We start from the raw sequence: 14,226 nt of genomic DNA on the forward strand, positions 1-14,226 counted from the left end.
ATGGTTTCCATTTCCACTTGTGTAGCCATCATTCACACTGACAAAGTTCACTGATTAATTTTTCAGTATCTTCTTTACTTATTTTGAAGTGGCAAACCGTCTACAATCAGAGCGGATTTTGTTTTAGAGGCCACGATCATATGTTTACGTTTCCCTTCTTTATCTGAGCATCATCTATTGGATTGAGAAGGGACTCTGCTTACAAGTTCTTAGTGTCATCCTGGGTAGAGTGCATTAGGCTTTTTGGTTTGTCCTTTGCCTTTCTTTGGGGTCTCTCAACGTGGTTCAGTCTACTTGATCTTCATGTGAACTTAATATTGGCCTTACCTAAGATGGGGTAATTTAGTCGTTTTAGTATGTTGTAAGGCTTTCTTTGAGGGTTCCATAAGACAGCGGTTTGGTGTTTTTGCTTTTGTTTGGGAATTCTCTAAGGTAGGGTGGTTTAGTCTTCTTGGTTGATACGGTCTTTCTTTAGAGGTTAGCCCAGATAGATTGGTTCAGTCTACTTGGTTGTCCCTTCTGTCTTGGAAGTCGTCCATCAAGTGATAGGAGTAGGAGGAGCTAGACTTCATGATCTCTCTGAGGCCAGTTTCTGCAGTCAGTGCATATTGGCTAGTGGAGTGGAGAGATTGTCTAGTTGCATTAGCATAGTCTTTTCCTGAGTTTTTTTGTCTCTGTGGTCTTTTGCCTTTAACTGGGGTAGTGTCCCCAGAGAGGTTGGCAGCAGGTTAGCTCTCTTCTCTGTTCTTGGATAGTGTCAGAAACATTTGTCCAAGAGAGGTGTGGAACAGCATATATGCCTACTCAATCATCGGACTCTCCACAGAAGCCTAGTTGGGATCATTATTAATAGGCCAAATGTCCATGACTCTGGTATACTTGTCTTCTCTAATATCTCTTTGGAGCACACACCTAGACTGGCACTGCACCCTGAGTCACCTTACTATTGTAGCTACTCCTGGCCAGCAACCGCGTGGGGGTTAAGGTGGTCTATGAGGTGGCAGGGACTTATTGTTCACTCTCTGTCAGATTTTTTTCAAGAACTTGCCATCCTCGATGCAAGCTCCTTAGCAGATTGCGGCAGCTACTGAAAAAATGCTTGTAGATTCTTAGGGCTATGTCATGGCATGGTGATGAGATTTCTTACTCAGAAGACAAAGGAAAGGTGTGAGAACTTGCAACAGCCTTCACTCCATTATATGGAGTTAGGGAACTCACACATGGTCTAGAGGCTGTTGTGGATGAAATTTGATCTACTGGTTAATATGATGACTAATCAACATTTGGGAACATAGTTAAATACAGAATATTCCTTCAGCCCTTTCCTCCCGAACCCCGTGGACATTTTGTGGATCCTGGGTAAATTACTTAAACTCCCCATGCCACCTGCTTTCATTTTGGATTTCAGTGAAACAACAACACTATAAATTACACACAGATACTATTGTTTTAAACAGTTTCCCTGTATGATACAGTTTTGTTAATAAGTATGCACTCTGGCAGTGAACGTCAGGCTGATTTCCAGGCAGCAGCAGGTTTAATGGCTTGGTGCTGCTCCGAATACACCTTTGATGCTCCTACTCCCCTCTTGCCTGACCCTGCTTATCTCCTTCTTTCTGTTTTACTTTCAAGACTCTCTGTAAAGTGCCTGAAGAAACTGCTGTATGGGTAAGCAATATTTGCTCTTTGATCCACGCAGTTTCCCGGTCCTTGGTGTGGAATTGTGCTCATTCTGAGATGCCATTGAGCAGGTCTAGTTATAGTTAACTCAAGTAACTCTAATCTGTGCTCTCACCATGCAAGGTTTTCTCACCAATAATTATTTTGCAAATGTTGCAGTGATAATATCAGTGATGCCATAGGTGTCATCAATGATTTAGTCTTTAGAGTAATTAGCTGTGCATGGCAAGGGCGCAAGTTATAGTTCACCTAGGGCGCAAGTTGATTACTTGAGTTAGCTATAATAACTGCTGAATTTCTACATTTTTGTGTGAGTAAATTCAGAACCTAACTCTAACGTCCCTGTAACCTTTGTTTTTTCAGTAAATGTGTCTTTTTTTTTTTTTTTTTCTTTTTTCAAGCATGCACACACGTAAATATAACCAGTGCTGTGGCTAGACCCGGTGGCCAACCCTCCTGCATGCACCCAATCTGCACAGTGGGTGTCGTTTTTTATTTTTTCTTAAATTTTTCTCTGGCTCCGACTGGGGGGGAAAAAAAGGAAAACTTTTTGCCCATGGACCCTCCCGTGCCCCATGGGGTCAAGTTACTGCCCCATGGGGTCAGGTTACCTGTATCCTGACCCTTTATGTGTTTTTGCACTCTTTTTCCACCCCCAGCCAATGCGACAAACAAAATGGCGGCCACTAGTTTTTTTTGTCAGGTTGCAGCCAGCCAATCGGGGCCTTGATTTTACCCCAAGATCCGTGGATACACAGAGGAACCTCATCCCTATAGATCTATATTTGTTAACCTTGAATAACTCCGAATCTACTAAATAAATTCACACCAAATCACAAAAAACAAAATCTGCTTACCAAAAACTAGCTTCCTGACAAATTTTGGTGTCATTCCTTCAGCAGTTTGGGCTGTAGGCATGTCTAAAAAAATAACCTATGGGAAAATGCGTGGGTAAAACACATTTTGTGATCTCCTTTTTTTCTCTTCTCTGCTTGATGGAACACCCTGAAACTTTCAAGTCAGCAGCTGAACCGACTGTCTTATTAGTTTTGAAAATTCTGTGATGATTCTTCAAGCGGTGCTAAAGTTACTGGCAAAAACAAAAAAACGCTTTTCCTATTGAAACAAGGTTCTAACTAGAACTACCTACTGGCGACTGCCTGTAGGATATTTAGACAGAGATATATATATATATATATATATATATATATATATATTTGTTTTTTTTTTTTACTTAAAAAATAAAAAAAAGGTTACAGGTACATTAGTTAGGGTCACATTTAAATATACCAAACTAATAAAATTCCTCTGTTATAGTTAGTTATCTCAAATAACTTTAACTCATGCCCAAAGATAACTATAACTTGCAGCCCCACCATGCAGTTTTCTGCTAAGTAATTTTACTGCAAATGTTACTTTGATGTTACCAAAGATGTCATGAGTGCTGTATTATGTCGGGTTATTAGCAGTACATGATGAGGGTGCGAGTTATAGTTACCTTTGGGCACGAGTTATAGTTACTTGAGGTTACTAGAACAGGTACATTTCTATGGTTTAGTACTTTTAAAATGTGAGCCTAACTATAACGTCCCTGTAACCTTTGGGTTTTTAATTGAATTTGAACATCCATGTTTTTTTTTTTTTTCCCCCAGTGAATTTTTACTTTAAAAAAAAAAACAAATTCCGTAAAGTAATTTTCATTGCTATATGTTAATCTAACCACCACCGCGCATTGCAGTGGTGGTCGACTGCGGCTAACAACCCCTATAACACTTTGGCTTAACCCCGCATGGCCCCAGTGAACCCCCAGGGCACTCAGTGACCATGTTGGGGACCGCGGGAGAAGCCTGAAGGCCCTGTGGTCCCAGCTGGCTCCCCACATCTCGGTGAGAGCAATATTTTCTTTGTTTCCCTGCTTCCCTGCCCTGTTTGTCAGCTCTCCCTTTCTGCACTCTCCGGGGCTGAGTGAGGCTGGGAATCCACCCCCCCCCCTGCTCTGGCATTAGATTGAGAGATGTGCCCTAGGGAGGTTGAGGTCCCGGGAGCTGTAGGGGGGGGAGGGTGCGCAGCCACCACATTAAATTTCACTTTCTGCTTCAGGGAGGTGGCGGTCCCGGGGCTGCAGGGGAGGGGAAGGGCAGTCCTCCCACATTTACTTTGTCATTATCCCCGGGGAGGCGGTGGTCCCCATGGCTGCGGTGTGGGGAATGGGGGGTTGGTTGGCCCCCTGCATGTACTTTGCCATTAGCCTGGCGGGGTGTGGATCTCCCCAGGGTTGCTGGGGGGTGCGTGATCTCCCTGCATTGCATTTAGTGGAAGCCCCGGGGATTCACACCAAATTACTAAAAGGTTGCTTTCTGGACCAGAACCTAACTTTGTGCCAAATTTAGTGTAATTCCATTCAGTAGTTTGGGCACCATCACTGTTCAAAATCCACATGGAAAAATTAATATGAGAAAAGTATTTTGGGACCCCTTCTTTTTCCTGGGCACCGCTTGACGGATCACTCCAAAACTTTCCGGACAGCTGCTGACGTGACTGCCATGTTTATTTGGGAAAATTACGTGAAGATTCGTCAACCAGTGCCAAGGATATAGGGAAGCAAGAAACACTTTCTATAGAAACTAGGTCCGATCTATAACTACCTAGTGGCGACCACCACTAGGATAAATATAGATATGTTTTGTTTAATTTTTCACGTGGTTAAAAACTTTTCTAAACTCCGATCTGCCTTAACTATCATTGCTACACCTACATATGTGCAGTATGTAATGTGCTATTTTTACAAATGTTGAGTGGGCTGATGGTCCATAAGAGGTTAGACCTTGAGTGATACATAATGTCCCTCTCCTCCTTCAACAATGGTAATTGGTGTGTATATATAGCATTTTATATGTTGGCCGTAGCATGTATGGCTTGTGCCCTAGCATTTTTATTACTTTACCAAACATTATTTCTCTCCTTCGCGCGCTCTCCTTCGCGCGCTCTTTCGCGTGCTCTCTTTCGCTCTCTCTCTCGCTTTCTCTCGCTTTCGCTCTCTCTCTCGCTTTCTCTCGCTTTCGCTCTCTCTCTCGCTTTCTCTCGCTTTCGCTCTCTCTCTCGCTTTCTCTCGCTTTCGCTCGCTCTCTCGCTTTCGCTCGCTCTCTCGCTTTCGCTTTCTCACTTTCTCGCTTTTGCTTTCTCACTTTCTCGCTTTTGCTTTCTCACTTTCTCGCTTTTGCTTTCTCACTTTCTCGCTTTTGCTTTCTCGCTTTCTCGCTTTTGCTTTCTCGCTTTCTCGCTTTTGCTTTCTCGCTTTCTCGCTTTTGCTTTCTCGCTTTCTCGCTTTTGCTTTCTCGCTTTTGCTTTCTCGCTTTTGCTTTCTCGCTTTTGCTTTCTCGCTTTTGCTTTCTCGCTTTTGCTTTCTCGCTTTTGCTTTCTCGCTTTTGCTTTCTCGCTTTTGCTTTCTCGCTTTTGCTTTCTCGCTTTTGCTTGCTTTCTCGCTTTTGCTTGCTTTCTCGCTTTTGCTTGCTTTCTCGCTTTTGCTTGCTTTCTCGCTTTTGCTTGCTTTCTCGCTTTTGCTTGCTTTCTCGCTTTTGCTTGCTTTCTCGCTTTTGCTTGCTTTCTCGCTTTTGCTTGCTTTCTCGCTTTTGCTTGCTCTCTCGCTTTTGCTTGCTCTCTCGCTTTTGCTTGCTCTCTCGCTTTTGCTTGCTCTCTCGCTTTTGCTTGCTCTCTCGCTTTTGCTTGCTCTCTCGCTTTTGCTTGCTCGCTCGCTTTTGCTTGCTCTCTCGCTTTCGCTTGCTCGCTCGCTTTCGCTTGCTCGCTCGCTTTCGCTTGCTCGCTCGCTTTCGCTTTCTCGCTCGCTTGCTCTCTCGCTTTCTATATATATATATATATATTAGTTAGTTACGGTCATGTTTCCTTATCAGCTTCTTCCTGGAAACTTTTAGGGTGATTCGTGAAGTGGGGAAAAGGGAAGGTGGCCCAAAACATGTTTTTCCCATGCAAGTTTGCATAGGAAAATTTAACATATAGCCTGCATTAATGGTTGAAAGAAATTACACAAAATTTTGCACAAAGCTATAGCGTGATCTACAAAGCATGGATTTTGTGGTTTGGTATAAATGTATTCAGTAGTTAAAAAAATTAAAAATGTAAGGCTTGCTATTTATCTACATTTAATGTTTTGGTTCCACAAAGGTAAATCAGAGGCTCGACGAGCTCAAGTACATGTTGTGATTGGCTGGCTGCAACCTGAAGGAAAAGTTGGGGCTGCCATCTTAGGACTTCGAGTCCTACAAAAAAAAAAAAAAAAATATATATATATATATATATATATATATATTGTGTGTGTGTGTGTATGTATGTATGTGTGTATATATATGTGTGTGTGTGTATATATATATATATATATCTATCTATCTATAATCTCATCCCGCTGATGCCGATCACTTCCACCACACAAGGTTGGTGCTAAACCCACTAAACATATAATACAAGCGCCACAACTCTCGCACGGACACCAAGATCGCACTCCAGGATGGTGATTCACAGAGAAATGTTTATTCAGCAAGGCATTTCGAACTGACGATCTTTTTCGCAGCTGACTCTGGCTGTGGAAAAAAGATCGTCAGATCGAAACGCGTTGCTGAATAAACATTTCTCTGTGAATCACCATCCTGGAGTGCGATCTTGGTGTCCGTGCGAGAGTTGCGGCACTTGTATTGTGTGTGTGTGTGTATATATATCTATCTATCTATCTATAGGGGCAGGGTAGGCTAGGGTACCCTGGCCTCCTAGGCCGTGAGGGTGGGGTTGCCCTTGAGGGACACCCCTCTGACAAAATTTAAAAAACGTTTTTTTCAGGTTTCTTTGATCCACAGATCCACTACGAGCCCCAGCGCGACTCCTTGGAAAATCATGTCAGATCCATGGCTCAACAAAAAGCGGGGGCAGATTTACTGGATGTGGGGTGTTGGGTAGATGCTGGACCAGGCACTATGGCCGACAACACTCCACACACTGTGAAGAAAATCTGAATTTAGATTAAACAAACCATACCAAACAAACCATAGAAATTAGCTGAAAAATAAAAAGGATGTTATAGTTGGGTGTGAGATTGCTAAACTAACAAAACTGCCGAAATTTACCTGCTATAGTTATTTAAGAGTAACTAACTTGTGTCCTGAAGTAAGTGTAAGTCTCACATTAAATCACTTGTCAGATGTTCAAATACTGCATTGATCACATCCCTAATGACATCTGACATTACATATTTGGTAACACTGTGCATGGTGGGTGCACCAATTATAGTTACTTCACAACACTAGTTGTGGTTACTTGGAATAACTATAAATAGTGAATTTCAGTGGTTTTGTTAGTTTAAAACATATATTTTTTTGTGAATGTATGTATATAAATTTGTTGTGCACTTCCATTTTATGTGGAGGGAAATCTCCGGCTATCATTTGTATATCTATAATTTCTAATAATGTACATTACCATGTCAAAATAATAACAAGGTTCTTCGCTGACAGTAAATAAGTCTTACTCTTGGAAGAATGTTGCCAAATTAGAGATCGTTTTTAGGCTAAAAAAATGTGACATAGAAGGCAAGGATTCTTTTTATCTGGTGAACAGGAAATAGTGGCATTGTAGGAGATGTTTAAGTGATTACAGCAAAAGATTTTTTGGAAAATAAATTTATCATATGCTACGCTAAAGTTGCACTATACACACTTTCCTTGACCTAAAATCTGGAAGGTGAACACGTGTTCCTTGGTGTAAAATTTGAACTGCACTTGCATTCCCTGCCATACTTTATGCATTGCAAAATGATTCATCGCAGCATAATTCTGCCTGTACTGTCTTCACTGCATATATGGGTTACACACTGTGTGTAACCGGGTTTTCAGTGGGACAGGTCCTTCTGGGTCTCCAATACAACAATAAGTAAAAGTTGACATTGAAACCGGTCTCAGTCGGACCCTATATTTATGTCCTTAACATTGGAGGCGAAAAACACCACTAATCTAAATCTGCTTTTGCACAGTGACTTTAAAAAAAACATTAGGTAATCCATGTCGGCAATGTAGTTCCTATTTACATTTGATAATAATGATTAAATATTCCAATCCTTAAGAGTATATATATTTTTTTTTTTTTGAAGGCTGCTGTTTCTGTAGTTTTTTTTTGCATGCAGCATATTAGTTTTGTATATTGTGTACTATGAACTGAGTCGTCTCTAGGGTTCTGTAAGAGTTCAGGTTGTGGGTGAGTTTGTGTCACCGACCACTGTTGAGAACCCTGGAGTCAACGCATTCCTACTTTCTTACAGGTCCTGTCAGTCATATTGGTGATCAGAATACATGCTCATCCAATCCTTTGCCTCTCTGCAGATTGCACAAAGCAGTGGTCATGTGTAACAGTTGTAATTGAGATTGTGAAGGAGGTTCATATCTGTCTAAATATTGATGGGGAGTTTGAACGAAAATACAGTGCATACAGGAATGTGTGTGTTTTTTTTTTTTTTTTTTTTTTTTTTTTTTTTGCGAGGGTGGTGAAGGGAGAGAAATGCAAGCAAGTACATGCGGAATGAGAGTGAAAATAGGGTGCTGGAGACAGATGAGGTGTGCGAAATGCAGATGGATCAATTGAGAAAGATGCAGTGAGAAAAAGGCATAGAGTATAACATATTGTAGAGAAATAGCATGAAGGGAAGAACATGAATAATTGAGACACTCCAACTCCTACTTTGTCAGACCTTGTTAATCTTGTATTCAGTGTTATATTTCCAGAATTGAAACACTTTCCTTTCTAATTATGAACAACAAATCATTGTTGCTCATGTGTTTGGTACACTAACAGGCAATGACAGTCAGTAGGTTTGTTCATTTTAGGTACCAGACAGTTATTGTGTGATATGACTGGATGCACTAACAGAAAGCTCAATAAGAGGCGCCAAAATATTGGTTGGGTGGCACGCTACGGGAAGCAAAGGATTTTAGTTTACGTTTTATAAGCCACACCCACAATTATAGAGGTTATGCTTCTTGAAAATTATTCCTAGTTATGCTTCTTATGCCGCGCCCCTAGCAGAGCCCTCCTTACATTTTTCATTCCACCTGAAGCCCTTTGCTGTAGACACTCTAGGTCTGGGTTTAATTAACTAACAGAAAGAAATACAGACATTCGCAAATTCTGAGTTCATGCTTTACCACATTAAAGCCGGACCTGCCAGCTTTGCCAGCGCTTGTTGTAGTGAGGCCTTTGTGGTTTTGGAGAGCCTCTGTAAAGCCTCTGTTCTCTTTATAATATTTTGAGCCCGCAGACTGCGGTGCACTTTCATTGAAAATCTACTTTTACTTTCCTTTGAAGCTGCTGTGAACAGTCCACTCCCAAACATGAGATTGGAAAGGAACCCTTACTACCCAGCGAGTCCTTTTTTTTAAGCATCTATTTTAAGCTAACTGTAGGCTCATAGGCTTGTTCAGGGTCACGCAGTGAAAAGGTGGAGCTAAAAGTTTGCGGATGACGCTTCTTGATAAAAAAACAGCCTCAGCATGTTTGGATTTTTACCCACATTACTTATAGAACTATGCAAATGTTTTTGTGCTTCATATTTAACCCTTCATATGTTGGCCTCGCCTGCTGGCAGTTCTGGATTTCAGCATGGAGGGTAAATTTGGTTGCTGTTCCTATACTTTGGTGCTTATTTTCCTGCTTTGGACCAGGTGTGTGGTCTTTCTAAATTGTATAAGCTGGGTCTGTCTCATAGTAGCTCTAACTCTCATTCAAGCTATTGTTTTCCTAAACCAATTTGCCAATTATGCCACATGAGTCAGAATTATGCAGCGAATGTCTTGACTAATTAGTACGAAGATGTACCACTGAGTAGGTACTCATGTTGTAAATAATATACTACATAACGAGATGTCTGCACTGCAACTCTGACGCTCACTTCTTGTGCATGAAATGAGCAATGCAAATCTGGGGCGAATTGAATCTTTAAACCTCGTTTCGTATTCTTTAGTACACTGTTGCAACTCCAAATTCTCCAAAGATAGATTTCCTTATTTTGCTTTTCTCTAGTCTAGATTCGCCTTCCTTTCCTATTACAGGGCTACTTTTGTTTGATCAGAATAGCCCCAAGCTACTAGTAGCTTAAAATGTTTGCAGTACCACCCAGCTATGTCATGCAATTCAGCCATACAAATATATTATATCCAGAATATTTAGTAATACCATTTCATTGAGGGTGGTGGATTGGTGTGGGCGCCACTCTCTATTTATAGTTCGGATTCCGGGATACAGACATTCCTCTTATTTTTGCTTGCTAATAGCTTTGCCATTGGTTGATAAATCTCTAGGAAAGTTTGCAGTCGTGTTATTTTTTTTTCTACCCCGACTGATGCAAGTTTTGTGGTGATTAGTTAAAGGGGTACAAAGAAAATGAAGGTGGGGGTTCCAATTTTTTTTTTTTTTTCTACCAATGCATTTTTCATAGACTTCTTAAACAGATGTGGCAACAAAAAGGCCGAAAGAATTTACATGAAATTTGGCAAGAATATGGATTATTGTGTGGAAAGGGTCATTTTTTTGTAATTTGTTCTGTTGCTTTTAATTAACAATGGGCAAACATTCAGTGATGTATTGGGCTGCGGCATACCATGGTACCTTTGCAGCATACTGCAGTACATGGCAATGATGAAAAACATTATTGGTTAATTAAAGCCCTTGTAAAATAAAGACAGCCATATTGTTTATATCACACTTTATCTTTGTTCTGTTTAAATGCCAAATATAGCTCATTACTCTTTTTGTAATGTATATGAAGAAATGAGACTGTTTAGTAAAGTCTGTAGAGTTGGAGAAAAGTGTTTTAATTGACATATTTTTTTAAAAAAAAGATTATGATGTACTGCTGTAATTTCTTGAAAATATCTTGACATTATTGTGGTAGTGTAGGAGGCTGGACTGGCTTGTAGTGAGTACCAAGGGGTACTTACACCTTGCACCAGGCCCAGGTATCCCTTATTAGTGTAGAGGGGTGTCTAGCAGCTTAGGCTGATAGAAAAGGTAGCTTAGCAGCGCAGCTTAGGCTGAACTAGAAGAGTGAAGCTCCTACAGTACCACTAGTGTCATATGCACAATAGCAGAAGAAAACACAATACACAGATATACTAAAAATAAAGGTGCTTTATTTTTATGACAATATGCCAAAGTATCTCAGTGAGTACCCTCAGTATGAGGATAGCAAATATACACAAGATATATGTACACAATACCAAAATATGCAGTAATAGCAATAGAAAACAGTGCAAACAATGTATAGTCACAATAGAATGCAATGGGGGCACATAGGGATAGGGGCAACACAAACCATATACTCTAGAAGTGGAATGCGAACCACGAATGGATCCCAAACCTATGTGACCTTGTAGAGGGTCGCTGGGACTGTAAGGAAACAGTGAGGGTTAGAAAAATAGCCCACCCCAAGACCCTGAAAAGTGGGTGCAAAGTGCACCTAAGTTCCCCAAAGAGCACAGAAGTCGTGATAGGGGAATTCTGCAAGGAAGACCAAAACCAGCAATGCAACAACGATGGATTTCCAGACGAGAGTACCTGTGGAACAAGGGGACCAAGTCCAAAAGTCACGATCAAGTCGGGAGTGGGCAGATGCCCAGGAAATGCCAGCTGTGGGTGCAAAGAAGCTGCCACCGGATGGTAGAAGCTGAGGATTCTGCAAGAACGACAAGGGCTAGAAACTTCCTCTTTGGAGGATGGATGTCCCACGTCGTGAAGAGTCGTGCAGAAGTGTTTTCCCCGCAGAAAGACCGCAAACAAGCCTTGCTAGTTGCAAGGGTCGCGGTTAGGGTTTTTGGATGCTGCTGTGGCCCAGGAGGGACCAGGATGTCGCCAATTGCGTCAGGGGACAGAGGGGGCGCCCAGCAGGACGAGGAGCCCTCTCAGAAGCAAGCAGCACCCGCAGAAGTGCCGGAACAGGCACTATGAAGTGGAGTGAACCGGAGCTCACCCGAAGTTGCACAAGAGAGTCCCACGATGCCGGAGGACAACTCAGGAGGTTGTGCAATGCAGGTTAGAGTGCCGGGGACCCAGGCTTGGCTGTGCACAAAGGAAATCTTTGTGGAGTGCACAGGAGCCGGAGTAGCTGCAAAACACGCGGTTCCCAGCAATGCAGTCTAGCGTGGGGAGGCAAGGACTTACCTCCACCAAACTTGGACTGAAGAGTCACTGGACTGTGGGAGTCACGTGGACAGAGTTGCTGAGTTCAAGGGACCTCGCTCGTCGTGCTGAGAGGAGACCCAGAGGACCGGTGATGCAGTTCTTTGGTGCCTGCGGTTGCAGGGGGAAGATTCTGTCGACCCACGGGAGATTTCTTCGGAGCTTCTAGTGCAGAGAGGAGGCAGACTACCCCAAGGCATGCACCACCAGGAAAACAGTCGAGAAGGCGACAGGATCAGCGTTACAAGGTCGCAGTAGTCGTCTTTGCTACTTTGTTGCAGTTTTGCAGGCTTCCAGCGCGGTCAGCAGTCGATTCCTTGGCAGAAAGTGAAGAGAGAGATGCAGAGGAACTCTGATGAGCTCTTGCATTCGTTATCTAAGGAATTCCCCAAAGCAGAGACCCTAAATAGCCAGAAAAGGAGGTTTGGCTACTTAGGAGAGAGGATAGGCTAGCAACACCTGAAGGAGCCTATCAGAAGGAGTCTCTGACGTCACCTGCTGGCACTGGCCACTCAGAGCAGTCCAGTGTGCCAGCAGCACCTCTGGTTCCAAGATGGCAAAGGTCTGGAGCACACTGGAGGAGCTCTGGGCACCTCCCAGGGGAGGTGCAGGTCAGGGGAGTGGTCACTCCCCTTTCCTTTGTCCAGTTTCGCGCCAGAGCAGGGCTGAGGGATCCCTGAACCGGTGCAGACTGGCTTATGCAGAGATGGGCACCATCTGTGCCCATCAAAGCATTTCCAGAGGCTGGGGGAGGCTACTCCTCCCCAGCCCTGACACCTTTTTCCAAAGGGAGAGGGTGTAACACCCTCTCTCTGAGGAAATCCTTTGTTCTGCCTTCCTGGGCCAAGCATGGCTGGACCCCAGGAGGGCAGAAACCTGTCTGAGGGGTTGGCAGCAGCGGCAGTGAAACCCCGGGAAAGGTAGTTTGGCAGTACCCGGGTCTGAGCTAGAGACTCAGGGGATCATGGAATTGTCTCCCCAATGCCAGAATGGGCATTCCATGATCCTAGACATGTTACATGGCCATGTTCGGAGTTACCATTGTGACGCTATACATATGTCGTGACATATGTATAGTGCACGCGTGTAATGGTGTCCCCGCACTCACAAAGTCTGGGGAATTTGCCCTGACCAATGTGGGAGCACCTTGGCTAGTGCCAGGGTGCCCACACACTAAGTAACTTAGCACACAATCTTTACCAGGTAAAGGTTAGACATATAGGTGACTTATAAGTTACTTAAGTGCAGTGGTAAATGGCTGTGAAATAACGTGAACGTTATTTCACTCAGGCTGCACTGGCAGGCCTGTGTAAGAATTGTCAGATCTCCCTATGGGTGGCACAAGAAGTGCTGCAGCCCATAGGGATCTCCTGGAACCCCAATACCCTGGGTACCTTAGTACCATATACTAGGGAATTATAAGGGTGTTCCAGTATGCCAATGTAAATTGGTGAAATTGGTCACTAGCCTGTTAGTGACAATTTGGAAAGAAATGAGAGAGCATAACCACTGAGGTTCTGAATAGCAGAGCCTCAGTGAGACAGTTAGTCATAACACAGGTAACACATACAGGGCACACTTATGAGCACTGGGGCCCTGGCTGGCAGGGTCCCAGTGACACATACAACTAAAACAACATATATACAGTGAAATATGGGGGTAACATTCCAGGCAAGATGGTACTTTCCTACAGGTAGTTATTGATATATATACACACACACACAAGTGTTTCCCCTGTCAAGGCATCTTAAGGCATGCTTTTCTCCTTTCATTTGACGGTGCTGGTTTCTCGGCTGGGGACTCCGAATTAAATCAACAAAGAATTCTTTCCTTTTCTTACATATCCAGAAAATACATAAACCGCACTCAAGGGTCACTCTGCTGGCATATATTTATTTAGAAAATTGCTCGTTCTAGCAGAGAAAAAGCTTTACACGTTTCAGTCTCACCAACCTTGTTCAGAAGCATATTTTCACTGTCCGTCACCAGTGTTTTATGTCATTACCATTACTTAAACACACATTACCATGTTAAGAAAAAAGAGAAAAAGAAGGAAAAAGTTATTTATCTAAATGTGGGGAAAAATAATGACTTTTAACCCCTTCGCTGCCAGGCCTTTACCCCCCAGGTGCCAAGCCTTTTTTTGGGGCTATTTGGGCAGTTCGCGCTTAGGCCCTCATAACTTTTTGTCCACATAAGCTACCCACGCCAAATTTTAGTCCTTTTTTTCCAATGTCCTCGGGATTCCAGAGGTACCCGGACTTGGTGGGTTCCCCTGCGGAGACCAAGAAATTTAGCCGAAATACAGCAACAATTTCGTTT

At 42.9% G+C, this 14,226-nt stretch overlaps 1 protein-coding gene across 5 annotated transcripts in view; it reads left to right on the forward strand.

Moving 5' to 3' along the window:
• PHACTR4 (phosphatase and actin regulator 4) overlaps positions 1-14,226 on the forward strand; it is a 370,026-nt gene that overhangs the window by 11,655 nt on the left and 344,145 nt on the right. The window contains exon 2 of one of the 5 annotated variants that reach the window (XM_069224104.1): positions 1,633-1,668. The exons of the other annotated variants lie outside the window; for them this stretch is intronic. The gene's annotated coding sequence lies outside the window, so the exon portion shown is untranslated. The remainder of the gene's footprint in view (positions 1-1,632; positions 1,669-14,226) is intronic. 5 annotated transcript variants of the gene reach the window in all.

This window comes from Pleurodeles waltl, chromosome 3_1 (assembly GCF_031143425.1).
Source record: "Pleurodeles waltl isolate 20211129_DDA chromosome 3_1, aPleWal1.hap1.20221129, whole genome shotgun sequence".
Taxonomy (NCBI): domain Eukaryota; kingdom Metazoa; phylum Chordata; class Amphibia; order Caudata; family Salamandridae; genus Pleurodeles; species Pleurodeles waltl.